At 37.8% G+C, this 10,000-nt stretch overlaps 1 protein-coding gene across 1 annotated transcript in view; it reads left to right on the forward strand.

Annotated features, from left to right (window-relative positions):
* The window catches only part of LOC135201592 (SCY1-like protein 2), a 598,006-nt gene that overhangs the window by 402,224 nt on the left and 185,782 nt on the right, over positions 1 to 10,000 (forward strand). The gene's annotated exons all lie outside the window — the stretch shown is intronic.

The following is a 10,000-nucleotide window of genomic DNA, read 5'->3' on the forward strand; positions in this document are numbered from 1 at the left end:
CTAAGAGTGCATAGGAAGAAGAACTAATAAAAGTAGACGAAGACCCAGAAATAAAATAAACAAGACAGGGAGGAATGACAAACAGAACAGAGGACTGGCACAACAAACAATGCACGGACAATACATGAGACAGACTAAAGAACTAGCCCAGCGATGACACGTGGCAATGACTAATGAGAGAGAGCTAAAGAAGGAAACTGAAGGAATGATAGCAGGAGCGGCGCAAGATCAGGCCCTAAGAACCAGATATGTTCAAGAACGATAGACGGCAATAACATCTCTCCCATATGTAGGAAGTGCAATACGAAAAATGAAACCATAAACCACATACAAGCGAATGTCCGGCACTTGCACAGAACCAGTACAAAAAGAGGCATGATTCAGTAGCAAAAGCCCTCCACTGGAGCCTGTGCAAGAAAAACATCATCTACCTTGCAGTAATAAGTGGTACGAGCACCAACCTGAAGGAGTGATAGAAAACGATCAGGCAAAGATCCTCTGGGGACTATGGTATCAGAACAGATAGGGTGATGCGTGGCAATAGACCAGACGTGACGTTGATTGACAAAATCAAGACGAAAGTATCACTCATTGATCTCGCAATACCATGGGACACAAGAGTTGAAGAGAAAGAGAGGGAAAAATTGGATAAGTATCAAGATCTGAAAATAGAAATAAGAAGGATATGGGATATGCCAGTGGAAATCGTACCCATAATCATAGGAGCACTAGGCACGATCCCAAGATCCCTGAAAAGGAATCTAGAAAAACTAGAGGCTGAAGTAGCTCCAGGACTCATGCAGAAGAGTGTGATCCTAGAAACGGCGCACATAGTAAGAAGAGTGATGGACTCCTAAGGAGGCAGGATGCAACCCGGAACCCCACACCATAAATACCACCCAGTCGAATTGTAGGACTGTGATAGAGCAAAAAAAAAATAATAATAATAATAACAATAATCGGCACCCAGCTGACAATATCGTATATAAAGAGCAGACCTCTTTACGGTCAATTCTACTCTCGTCTTTCAGCACGGAGATGTACAGTAGAGCCTGATTGAAAAGTTGCTAAACAAAACAGTAGCAACAACACTTTACGCCACGTGAGAAGAACCTACGGTAAATCAACGCCACATTTCATTTACTATTTGAGTTACTCTGAGTATTCAGTGAATTCTTTCTATAACAAAACTACCCTAGTTTGCAACTTTTCTCCTCCAAAGGATAACGAACATCGGTGACTTACTGGGAGAATATAGTAATCCTGAAGAAGTAATGATTAAAAAGGTAGAGAAAACTCTGCGCAAAATTATTATCGCTGAAGTAGCGATCCCGGTAATCACTAGAATGTAAACACCCTTGTTTTTAATATAGTGAAATTAAAAGAAATCGGGAGGAATGAATAATAATAATGATAATTTTTAAAAATACTCATAATAATTACATTTTTGAAATAGAGGAGCAAGTCCACAGTTATGTATTTGTACAAATACATTTAAAAATAAATCTAAGCAGAGAGCTTTCTGGAATGGAAAAGGGAAATCGAACAGATTCCCGAAAGCTCTCTGTTTACACCTAATAATAATAATAATAATAATAATAATAATAATAATAATAATAATAATAATAATAATAATAATAATAATAATAATAATAGGTATCGAGACTAGAAAATAGAAATAAGAAGGATATGGGAAATTCCAGTAGATATTGCACCCATAATCATAGGAACACTAGATCCTGAAAAGGAACCTGGAAAAACTAGATGCTGAAGTAGCTCCAGGACCCGTGCAGAAAAGTGTGTTCCTAGAAACAGCGCACGTAGTAAGAAAGTGATGAACTCCTAAGGACGCAGGATACAACCCGGAACCCCAAACACCTATACCCCAGTCGAATACGATGACTGTGATATACCAATAAATAAAATAATAAAATAATAATAAATAATATAATAATAATAATATAATAATAATAATAATAATAATAATAATAATAATTAATAATGAATAATAATAATTGTTAAGAAATCCATAGTCTCGTGAAAACAAATTCTTGAAAAATATCCACAATTATATATTAGAAAATTATTTCTATTTAAAAATAGAATAAAGACTTTCGAACACCTGAACGGTGTTCCTCATCAGTGTAACGTTAAAACGTTACATTTTAACGTTACACTGATGAGGAATACCGTTCAGGTGTTCGAAAGTCTTTGTTCTATTTTTACATAGAAATGTATTTTTAAATAGATAGTTGTTGGATATTTTTCTTAACGATGAAATAATAATAATAATAATAATAACTAATAATAATAATAATAATAATTAATAATAATAATAATAATGATAATAATAATAATAATAATAATAATAATAATAATAATAATAATAATAATAAAATAATAATATGTGGCCGTGGCAGAGTGGGTTAGGCCGTCAATTGACTGGTTAAGCAACATTGGAGCTGGTCAGTCGTTGGATGGGTGACGCTCTCTCCCAGGCGTTGATTCCTTGGGAAAGGATCTTTACCACAATTTCCTCAGTCTTCTCAGCTGTAAATGATACCTATTCCTGATGGGGTAGGTCCAGCTATGGTTTAAATAGCAAAACTCAGCATGATGGAAAGAAATGAAGGATTAAACGACAACGACGTAAATGGAACCTCTGGCAACAGAGGAGCTTCGTCCGGGGCCAGGTGATTCACCCAATTGAATGGGAAGACGGTCAGGTACTTGGAGGTCGTCATCCAGCAATCTGACCACCACAACGACAGTAACCAGCAACCAAAGACTGGAGCTACAGAAGCAAAAAACCAGAGGAAGAAATGGACAAGAGAAGAAACTAAGGAAATATGGAGATGCTTCATCAGAAGCAACCCGACGGAGAGACGATAGAGAAGAAGGTTGGTCAACATCTTGGAATGAGAGGATAACACCCCCCAAACAGAGCAGAGGCTGGCAGACCAAATAAGGAAACATAAAGAAAAAGAACTGGCTCTCTCCAACAGAAAGAGAAGAATTGGAAAGGGAAATGACACACGGCAACGAATTACAAGTAGACGAACTGAGAGACGTTGCCAACAGAAGACGACAGGGATGATGAAGATCAAACAACGCATACGAAGAACACACGAAAGTAACAAAGACGGAATGGGGTAGAAAAGATCAGACAATGATGAAGCCAGATACAGAGAACAAAGATCCCCTCCATGAAAGGGCCTACAACACCAAAGAAATTAAGGGAGAAAACAAGTGAAGGTCAATGAAAATAATGAGACTAATACACACCACCAATATCACAGAACAAATAACTTCACATATGCAGGAGCAAGATTAGTAGCAGAACTGATGGGGATACGAACACCAACACACCAGCACAAGCAACCCAACAGAAACCAAAACAGCAACCTCCTTGGAAAAGGCGGCTGGAAAAAGCAAATCATGGTGATGAGATCTGACTTGAGTAAACTGAAAGAGATGGCAGAAAAAAGGCTGAAGAAGCAACGAAAACAAGGGAGGAACTGAACGAGAAATACAAATTGTACAGGAGGAGGGGGGACTAACACACAATAGACCGGATGTAAAGCAGAGGCTTAAGGCCAAAGCACATAAGATCCAACGGTACATGAACAGGAATAAGGGATACCACGAAACAAAAAAAACTATTCGGAACCAACAGAAAAGGACCTATAGATAAACTAAGAGGGGAAGACAACCACCAAGAATTCCTGAAGTAAGAGACTCTGGGAAAACATCTGGAGCAATCCGGTATCACACAACAAACATGCAACATGGCTCCAGGAAGTCAAGGAAGAAGAAACAGGAGGATAAAACAAAAAAAGATTCACTGACATCCACGACCAGTCACAGTCAGACACCACTAAAGAAATGTCAAACTGAAAGCCCCAGGTCCCGATGAAGTCCATGGGATACTGGCTCAAAATAGCAGAACAACTCCAGCATTGTATTACAAATCACCATGCGAACCCCAAATGGATGACCACAGGAAGAGCATCCCTTAGTGCAAAAAGACAAGAGTAAGGGAAATATAGCCAGTAACTACAGGCCTTTCACTTGCCTACCAATAATGTGGAAGTTACTAACAGGTATCATCAGCCAAAGACTATACAACTACCTAGCGGATACAAACACCATCCCCTACCAACAGAAAGGCTGCAGAAGGAAGTGTGGGGCACAAAAGACCAGTTCCTGATAGACAAAATGATAATGATGAACAGTAGAGAAGGAAAAACCAACCTAAGCATGGCATGGATAGACTATAAAAAAGCCTTCGACATGGTACCACACACATGGCTAATAGAATGCCTGCAAATATATGGGGACAGAGGAAAATCAACATCATGCTTCCTCAAAAATACAAATGCGCAACTGGAATACAATACTTACAACTCTGGAATAAGACTAGCAGAGGTTAATATCAAGAGCGATCTTCCAGGGCGACTCATGTCCCCACTACTCTTCGTAGTAGCTATGATTCCCGTAACAAACTACTGCAGAAGATTGGATGCTGGGTACCAACTCATAAAAGAGCAACAGAATTAACCATCTGATGTTCATGGACGACATCAAGCTGTATGGTAAGAGCATCAAGGAAATAGATACCCTAATCCAGACTGTACGGATTGTATCTGTGACATCAGGATGGAGTTTGGAATAGAAAAAAAAATGTTGCCTTAGTCAACATACAAAAGGCAAAGTAACAAGGACTGAAGGGATAAAGCTACCAAGATGGGAGCAACAATCACACATGGATGAGACAGTATACAAATACTTGGGAATAATGGAAGGAGGGAGATAAAACATCAGAGATGAAGGACACGATCAGGAAAGAATATATGCAGATACTCAAGTCAAAACTCAACGCCGGAAATATGATAAAAGCCATAATCACATGGGCAGTGCCAGTGTCAGATACAGCGCAGGAATAGTGGAATAGGACGAAAGGTCGAACTGTGCAGCATAGACCAGAAAACGAGAAACATATGACAATACACAAAGCACTACATCCAAGAGCAAATACGGACAGACTATACATAACACGAGAAAGGGGGTGGTAAGGAGGAAGGGGACTACGTCAACCAGCATAGAGGACTGCGTCAACATCGAGAACAGAGTGGCTCAAGAGTGCATGGGAAGAAGGAATATAAAAGTGATAAAGACCCAGAAATATACAGAGACAAAGGAGAAAGACAAGCAGAACAGAGGAATGGCATCAACAAACCAATGCACGGACAATACATGAGACAGACTAAAGAACTAGCCAGCGATTGACACGTGGCAATGGCTAATGAGGGGAAAGCTCAAGAAGGAAACTGAAGGAATGATAACAGCGGCACAAGACCAGGCCCTAAGAACCAGATATGTCCAAGAAACGATAGATGGAAATAACATCTCTCCCATATGTAGGAAGTGCAATACGAAAAATGAAACCATAAACCGCATAGCAGCGATGTCCGGCACTTGCACAGGCTCCCTCAACTGGAGCCTGTGCAAGAAACATCAGCTATCTTGCAGTAATAAAGTGGTACGAGCACCAACCTGAAGGAGTGATAGAAAACGATCAGGCAAAAGATCCTCTGGGACTATGGTATCACAAAAAAGATAGGGTGATACGTGCAAATAGACCAGAACGTTGACGTTGATTGACAAGAAATCAGAAGAAAGTATCACTCATTGATGTTCGCAATACCATGGGACAACCAGAGTTGAAGAGAAAGAGAGGGAAAAATGGATAAGTATCAAGACCTGACAAAATAAGAATAAGATATGGGATAGCCAGTGAAATTGTACCCATAATCATAGGAACACTAGGCACGATCCCAAGATCCCTGAAAAGGAATCTGGAAAAACTAGAGGCTTAAGTAGCTCCAGGACTCATGCAGAAAGAGTGCGATCCTAGAAACGGCGCACATAGTAAGAAAAGTGATGGACTCCTAAAGGAGCAGGATGCAACCCGGAACCCAACACACTATAAATACCACCCAGTCGAATTAGAGGACTGTGTAGGGCAAAAATAAATAAATAAATAAATAATAATAATAATAATAGGAGGACTGTGATAGACCAAAAATAATAATAATAATAATAATTGACAAGAACCCCACAAAATTACTGTGTATAACGTGCTTACTTATAAGTATTTACATTTTTTTTTTTTTTAACCCAGGCTGACAACCTACACACTCTTGAAAAAGGGCCACATATAGGGCCGTTAAAGCATTTGAAATGTTGAGTAAAATAAAATGTAAATACTTATAAGTAAACACGTAATACACAATAATTTTGTGGGTTTCTTTTTCAATCTTCAGAAGAATACTGAAAGAAGTTTTTGTTTGGATAATAATAATAATAATAATAATAATAATAAAATAATAATAATAATAATAATAATAATAATAATAATAATAATAATAATAATAATAATAATAATAATAATAATGTGTTTACCATATCTCCATGGTCCCTGGAGGAATATTCCTTGAGTGTTACGTCACAGTGCGACACCTTAACACTTTCAGTCTTAGCACATCTTTCATCACAGTGAAAAGAAATCTTTTCTGTCATTTCGACAGAAATAATATCCTTCTTCTTGAATACCCACTCGTGAGAGAAGAAACCATACCATCAACGGGATGGGAAATGTGACAGGGTGAATGACGGACGCACGGACAGGTGGAATTCTGAAAAGTGAATGGATAACGGAGAGAGAGAGAGAGAGGGAGAGAGACGGACTTGAGAGAGAGACGAGAGAGAGAGAGAGGAGAGAGATCAGCACACCCAGAGGGACTAAGGACGAGGGGAGAATCCACATTCCAGATGAGTGAGAGAGAGAGAGATGAGGAGAGAGAGAGAGAGAGAGGAGAGAGAGAGAGAGAGAGAGAGAGAGAGCCTCAGATCATGATATCCAAAAAACAAGGAAGAGAGATCCACATACGATTAAAGTCTCATTATTAACACACACACAGACACTCACAGATAGAGAGAGAGAGAGAGAGAGAGAGAGAGAGAGAGAGAGAGAGAGAGAGAGAGAGAGAGAGAGCTCGTATCTTTCCTACCTGCTGAAAGTGTCTTATAAGGATAAGACCATTAAAGTCTCCCCCCCCCCCCCCCCAGAATGCTGTGCCTGACGTCCAGTAAAAAAAGAAAAAAAAGGAAGAAAAAAGAAAGTATTTGGTTTTATTTTTACGATTCTCCTTTGTTTGATACAAGCCACTAGGAAGCTCTCAGCCACGATGCCTGTTAGTATGACAAGATCTCATATATGAGAAGGAAAATAAGAGACAGGATCCCTTTCTTTCATGTCTCTCGTTGTTGCCAGCGTGTCTCTTGCATACCCTGAATGTTTTCGCTAAGGCCTCTTGGCATATGCATTTTTATCATTGGGTGATTTCTAAGGGAGTCAAAACGTTTTGTTCATACACACGCATACACACACACAACACACACACACACACACACACATATATATAGATATAGATATATATATATATATATATACATGTGTGTGTATCATCATTATTAAGTTGTGTTTCTCATCTTACGCATGACTATTACCTGTTTTTGGGTTTATTGAAACTGAAAGTTCTATGTTTATTTTTCTGCTTTTTATTTTCTATATATTTCCTTGGCTGCTATCAGTATCTCATACTTATGCCTATTTATTGATACGTTTTCAGTGAGTTTCTAAACCTCAATAGAATTTCCGTTAGTCGAAATTCATTTGCGTAAGAGACTGTTTATTTAGTTCCCTTGCATTGTAGGTGAACCACATAGTCGTCTCTGCCAATATGCATAGGGGAGTTTTGAACAGTATGTCTGACTAATGTGTTTGTTCAGATAAATTGTCCTTATCAAGTTCTCTGCGTTTAGTACTTAATGAAAGATTTTCTAATTTGTCTGTCATTATTTGAAATTGTTGGTGTGTTGAAGTTTGTTTGTCTTACTTTTATCTTCATTAACAAATGCGTTACCTTTCTTCGAAAGAATACACTTTTCTCTTGTTTGCATTTTATTGTTTAACTGTGGAAAGTTCACCCTTTTTTACACCTTGCTTCTTATTTCTGTATTTATGTTTCTAATAGACGCTTATATACTTTGATTTTCTCGACAAATATCACGGTACCTGTGGAGAACACTACTATTTTCTGCTGATGAGACACCCTGTGTTGATAATGTATTCATTTGTCTACAAAACCTTGAATATGGGTAAAAGTTTAATAAACTCAGACTTAAATTGGCTGAACTAGAATGAATACATCAAATATCAATGATATTGCAGACACTGCAATTCGTCAAGAAGTGGGAACGATGATTTTTAGAAGACCTTGATTGTATAAAATTACATAGTAATATTATTTGGCAAGTTTCTCTCTCTCTCTCTCTCTCTCTCTCTCTCTCTCTCTCTCTCTCTCTCTCTCTCTCTCTCGTTGTCCTCCTCTCTCTCTGCTCCGCATCAGGAATATATTTGTCCACTAATGCCATTTGCGAAAGGAAGGAGAGACGGAGGATCTCATGAAAGGGAAGAAAGGATGGATCCTACGAACGAGCGGAATCCTAAAGGTCCTTTCGCTCCATTCACAACCGCAAGTGTATTCTCTCTCTCTCTCTCTCTCTCTCTCTCTCTCTCTCTCTCTCGCTCTTTGTTGATAAGGGTTATTAATCTTATATCGATTCTTGACGAATTTTCCTTTCATATTTTGGGTTTTTGATTTTTTTTAATTGATATATATATATATATATATATATATATATATATAATATTATCTATATATATATATATATTAATATATTATATATATATATATATGTCTATATATATATATAGACATATATATATATATAAGAATATATATATATATATATATATATATATAATATATATATACATACATATATTCGTGCGTGTCTCTGAGTATGGACATATAAACACAACAAGATAAGAAGAAAACGATAGAATGTAAGAAGATTCAGAAAATAACGAAAACCAAGAAAGCAAGAGAATCAAGAAAATGAAAGCAATGAAGATAAAGAGAAAGGACGCAGTGATGTTAAAGAAAAAGAAAGCGGCGAAGGTAAAGAGAAAAGATGCAGTGATGGATAAGAAAGATAAAGTGATGCAGATAAAGAGAAAGGAAGCAGTGATGGAAAAAAAAGAAAGCAATGATGGTAACGAAAAAGAAAGCAACGGCAGTAAGGTCAAACAAAGCCATTATGATAAAGAAAAAGAAAGCAACATGACAAAGTAAAAGAAAATTATGATGATAAGCAAAAGAAAGCTACGATAATAAAGTAAAAGAAAGTGACGATGATGAAAGAAAAAGAAAGCAACATGGCAAAGTAAAAGAAAATGACGATGATAAAGCAAAAGAAAGCTACGATAATAAAGCAAAAGAAAGCGACGATGATAAAGCAAAATAAAGCTACGATGATAAAGCAAAAGAAAGCGACGATGATAAAGAAAAAAGAAACGCGAGATTAAGAAAGAAAGCAAACGCGATAAAGATAAAAAAACCACGATGATAAAAAAAAAAAAAAAACCAATGCCGATGATAAAAGAAAGCTAAAACCACGACGCTAAAAGAGACGGAAAGGGGACGATGATAAAGAAAAAGAAAGCGACGATGATTAAGTGAAAGAAAGCAACGGCGATAAAGATAAAAAAAACCACGATGATAAATAAAATGAAAATAAAAAACCAAGTGCCGATGATAAAAGAAAGCTAAAACCACGACGCTAAAAGAGACGGAAAGGGGACGCTGATCAAGAAAAAAGAAAGCGGCGATTGATAAAAACGGGGAAAGCATCAGGGAGAGAGAGAGAGAGGACGGCGCGTTGTCGTCTCTCTCACGAACGACAAACAGATTAACTGACCGACTGTGATATCTGTCGGCGCAACATCCTCGAGTACACAGAGGGAGATGAGGAGATGTTGACAAAGGGGAGAAGACTGATCCGGTAGGTGGCGAAGGTTGAGGAGATGTTG

This window comes from Macrobrachium nipponense, chromosome 23 (assembly GCF_015104395.2).
Source record: "Macrobrachium nipponense isolate FS-2020 chromosome 23, ASM1510439v2, whole genome shotgun sequence".
Taxonomy (NCBI): Eukaryota; Metazoa; Arthropoda; class Malacostraca; order Decapoda; family Palaemonidae; genus Macrobrachium; species Macrobrachium nipponense.